The sequence below is a fragment of the Pteropus vampyrus genome, unplaced genomic scaffold (genome assembly GCF_000151845.1).
Source record: "Pteropus vampyrus isolate Shadow unplaced genomic scaffold, Pvam_2.0 Scaffold208, whole genome shotgun sequence".
NCBI lineage: Eukaryota > Metazoa > Chordata > Mammalia > Chiroptera > Pteropodidae > Pteropus > Pteropus vampyrus.
Genome location: NW_011888989.1, coordinates 2,621,590 through 2,627,036, shown reverse-complemented (window position 1 = coordinate 2,627,036; position 5,447 = coordinate 2,621,590).

The following is a 5,447-nucleotide window of genomic DNA, read 5'->3' as shown; positions in this document are numbered from 1 at the left end:
CCCTTTTCTCAGTCTTGGTGGTGAGATGAGTTGTCTCCTTGTTACCGAGTATAGGAAGGACTGGGAGCAAGCTCACAGGCTCCTTAGATCCTTTGACCTTTTCTTCATGTTTGCAAGATCTAAAGCTTTCATAAATGCAGCTGGGTCAGGTATCTGGTAACACATAGGCTGCTAGCACAGCCCACTCCATGCATGCAGAGCCATTGGTGTAAGGACAAAGTGAACGTAAACATGGAGTGAGAATATGAGCCTGTCCACAGTTGTCTTAGCTATGGATACTCAGCCTGGCTGCAGTTAGGGGAAGGATCAGCTGCAGGCCCCACCTGACCTCTCTTCCATCTGTCCTTTATTTATTCTGGCTTTGTATTAGCCCATCTTTCTTTAGCCTTTGCTTGTCTCATCCCTATTCCTTGAGGAATAGGTGAGGGGCTACTTGAGAACAGATATAGGGATCTAGTCTCAAATGGCATTCGATAGCTTTTTGATGAATTAATAAATAATGAATAAATAAATGAATGAATAAACAAATAACTGGGTCTAAATTTATACATATCGCATGCATTTGAAAATATGCTTTAAAAAATAATTTCTCTACCTCTATAGCATTTAGGAGTAGAGATCAATACTTTCACAATATCTTGTTAAACAAGAGAGTTTAAGGAAGATATTCTCTTGTACCTGATTCCAGGGTTAAATTATAAAAAAAATTAGAAGTAGTTTTATTTGGCCAGGATGGGGAATGGGGGGCAATTGGGTAGGAAAGGGAGAGGCTTAAAGAAGGGGAGAAGTCTATCTTGATAGAGTGGAGATTGGCATCTGCCATTATATTCCTACCCAAACAATTCCCAAGGTCAACTCTCAATTCCCAAGGAAGGTTTGATGGATGGATGTTGACAACTGACACTGGCAAATTCACAGCACTTTTCTCCAGGGTCTGTTGACTCTGAGCATCTTCCTCTTTCCAACTGCTGTGCTCTAGATTTTTGTGTCCCCCCAAAATTCACATATTGAAATCCTAACCTCTAAGGTGATGGTATTAGAAGTTGGGCCCTTTGGGATCTGCTTAGGTCATGAGGGTGGAGGCCTCATGAATGAAATTAGTACTCTTTGAAATGAGACCTCACAGAGATTCTGAGCCCCTTCCATAATGTGAAGACACAGTGAGAAGGTGCTGGCTATGAACCAAGAAGGCAGCCCTTACCAGAATGCAGCCATGCTGGAGCCTTGATCTTGGACTTTGAGTCTTTGGGACATGAGAAACAAATGTCTGTTGTTTATAAGCCATCCGGTCTGTGGTACTTTGTTGTAGTAGCCCAAGCAGACTCATATAACGACTCTCTTCTCTTTTACCTTCCAATTCAAACCAGTCTGTCATCCACTTTCTGAATGAATTAAGGCTGCCTGAGTTTTAGGCCCTATAGAGCCCCCTTGCTAATACAGCACCTTCATAGGAATTAGAAACAGAGGTCCCTATGACTAGCACAGCTCCACAGGTGCATGGTTAAATGAATGGAGATGTTTCTTTGTGTTAATTAGGAAAATATTCTGAATAGATTCTGGTCCTGGCAGGAAACAGATGACAACCTCAAACTGGATAATTGAGGAGTGTGTAGTGAAAGCACCATTTACAAAAGTGTGGGCAGGATTTAGGGAAACCCACCAGGAATGGCATGTAGCACGTTGGGGCTAGTAACAGTAGGAAGATTACCATTCAGCCTTGAGGATCAAGGGGAGAGAGTTTTATACTCAAAACTCAACAGAAATTGTAACTATGGGAACTGTGACCCTCAGTAAAGGGAGAAACAATGAATGGCCACCCAGCAGGGGGAAGAGCCAAGAGAAAGAAAATCTTCTCCTTTTGATCTGTCCATACCTCCCACTGGTGTAATGTGGCCAGAAGTTGGAAACAAGGATGCAGTCCATACGGGCCAGCCATCCAGGGCACAGAGGAGGTAAGTGGTAGGGAGTGGAGCTGGAGAGGCAAATGGGAAATATTCAGCAGGAGACACTCCTTTCTTCAGGCAGCTGCAGCCTTGGACAGGTACATCTAATAAGTGAGCAGCGACTGCATTTCAGTCCCACTGACTCTCCTTTGCCAGACTCTCTTGTGCAGGTCATGGCCTGCATAACCATATGTGGGAATCCTGAGAGTTTTGAAGACTATACCCCTTTTCCTGTGTAAAATAGTACAGAGAGATCCTATATCCCAAAAGTAAACAGAGAAAAATAAAACATTCCAAGCAGATGTCTCCTCCTACCATGTTTCTACTCTTCTTTCAATTCCACCCTACTTTCTTCTTTTAACCAAATGGCACCACAATCTACCTGGTCACCTGAGGTGGGTACCTAGGATTCACTTTAATCATCTCCTCCCTTGTTTTCTACATCCAAACATATGATCACCAGCATACTGGTTCCCTTTGAAAACTTATCACCACTTCTCTATCCCCACTATGCTGCCACAGGTCACTATTATCTCTCCTCGAACTGACCACTACAATCATTTCTAAACCAAGCTCCCTGCTCCCACACATGTCCACTTCGTCTCTCACTCTCTCACATCATCACCAGAGGTATTCTTCTAAAGAGTATTGATGGGATCACATTATTCCACTGTTTAAAATCCCGTGGCTTAACTGGACATAATTGACATATACAGAGCCTTCCATCCCAAAACAGCTGCTTATACATTCTCTAGTATAAGCACATGGAACATTCTCAAGAATCAATCACATACTGGGACAGAGAAATAGCTTCAACAAATATAAGAGGGTTGAAATCACACGAAAACTACAGACTAATATCTCTCATGAACAAAGATGCAAACATCCTAAATAAGATACTAGTGAACTGAATACAGCAACATATTTAAAAGATTATACACCACAATGAAGTGGGTTTCATATCAGGGGCACAGGGATGGTTGAACATACGCAAATCGATTAACGTGATACACCACATAAACAAGGAAAGAAATAAGAATCATATGATCATATCAATAGATGCAGAAAAAGCCTTTGACAAGATACAACATCCATTTATGACCAAAACACTTAACAAAATTGATATAGAAGGAAAGTACCTTAACATAATAAAGGCCATATATGACAAACCCTCAGCCAACATTATACTTAATGGTGAAAAACTGAAAACCTTCCCTCTAAGATCAGGAACAAGGCAAGGCTGTCCACTATTGACACTGCTATTCAATATAACATTGCAGGTCCTAGCAAGTGCAATCAGACAAGAGAAAGACATAAAAGGCATTCAAATAGGAAACAAAGAAGTCAAACTGTCACTATTTGCAGATGGCATGATTCTCTGTATAGAAAAACCTAAAGACTCCATGAGAACATTACTAGAAACAACAAGCAAATACAGTAAAGTCTCTGGATACAAAATCAATGTTCAAAAATCCATAGCATTCCTATACTCTAATAATGAAGCGTCAGAAAAAGAAATGGAAAAAGTAATTCCTTTTGCAATTGCACCAAAAAGAATAAAATACCTAGGAATAAATTTAACAAAACATGTGAAGGACCTATACAATGAAAAGTACAAGACCCTATTAAAAGGCATTGAGGAAGATACAAAGAAATGGAAAGATATTTAGTGTTCTTGGATTGGAAGAATCAACATAATTAAAATGACCATATTACCTAAAGTATTACACAGATTTAATGCAATCCCCATCGAAATCTCATTGGCATTTTTTAAAGAAATGGAACAAAAAATCATCAGATTTGTATGGAAGCACAAAAGACCCCAAATTGTCAAAGCCATCCTGGGAAAAAAGAATGAGGCTGGAGGCATCACTCTACCTGACTTCAAATTTGACTACAAAGTGACAGTAATTAAAACGGCATGGTATTGGCAGAAAAACAGACACATGGACCAGTGAACAGAATCAAGAGTCCAGAAGTAAACCCATATTTATATGGGCAAATAATTTTTGACAAAAAAGCCAAAAACATAGAGTAAAAAAAGGAAAGCCTCTTCAATAAATCGTGCTGGGAAAATTGGAAGGCCACCTGCAAAAGAATGAAACTAGTCTGTTGTCTATTATCACACACCAAAATTAACTCAGAATGGATTGAGGACCTGAATATAACACCTGAAACAATAAATTGCCTAGAACAGAACATAGGAACTAAACTCAGGGACCTGGGACTTAAAGAAGATTTTATGAATTTGACCTCAAAAGCAAGGGAAGTAAAAGCTAAAATAAACGAATGGGACTACATCAAACTAAAAAGCTTCTGCTCAGCAAAAGAAACCTCAACAAGGTGAAGAGACAACTATCTCAATGGGAAAATATATTTGCAAGCAACACCTCTGATAAGGGCCTAATATGCAAAATATACAAAGAACTCATATGACTCAATAACAACAAAAAAACAAACTATCCAAAAAAAAAATATAGGCCGAGGACCTGAACAGACATTTCTCCCTAGAGGACATACAAATAGCCAATAAATATTTGAAAATATGCTCAACATCGCTAGCTATTAGGGAAATACATATCGAAACCAGAATAAGATTCCATCTCACACCTGTTAAAATGGCTATCATCAACAGGACAAATAATAACAAACGTTGGAGAGGATGCAGATGAAAAGGAACCCTCATATACTGCTGGTGGGACTACATATTGGTACAGCCACTATGGAAAACAGTATGGAGCTTCCTCAAAAAACTAAGAATTGATCTACCGTATGATACAGCAATCCCACTACTGAGTATTTACCCCAAAGACTTGAAAACCCATATCTAAAAAGATATTTACACACCAATGTTCATAGCAGCATTATTCACAGTGGCCAGGACATGGAAGCAACCGACGTGTCCTATGATAGATGATTGGCTAAAGAAGCAGTGGTTCATATATACAATGAAGTATTACTCAGCCTTAAAAGGAGATGAAATACTGCCATTTGTGACAACATGGCTGGAACTCGAGATAATCATGCTAAGCAAAATAAATCAGACAGAAAAAGTTGAAAATCACATGATATCACTTGTATGTGGGATATAAACCTAAAAGCAACAAATGAACAGGACAAACAGAGACTCAGGGACATGGACAATGGTTACCAGAGAGGTAGACAGGGTAAGGGGGAGGGTGAAATGGATAAAGGGGATCAAATATATGGTAGCTGAAGGAAACTGGACTTTGGGTGGTAATCACACAATAGAATATATAGATGTCAAATTATAATGTGCACCTGAAAATTATATAATTTTATTAACCACTGTACCCCAATAAACTTAATTAAAAATAGATAAATAAATAAAAAAAATCCTGTGGCTTGCCTTTTACCTTTGGCAAGTTCAAATGCGTTCATCTGACATAGACGTCTCCTTACGCTCCTGGCCTCACTAGGGTCCTGCAGCTGAAGCCTCATCTCTCACCACATCTCAGCATGTTCCTCTTACTCCCTAACACT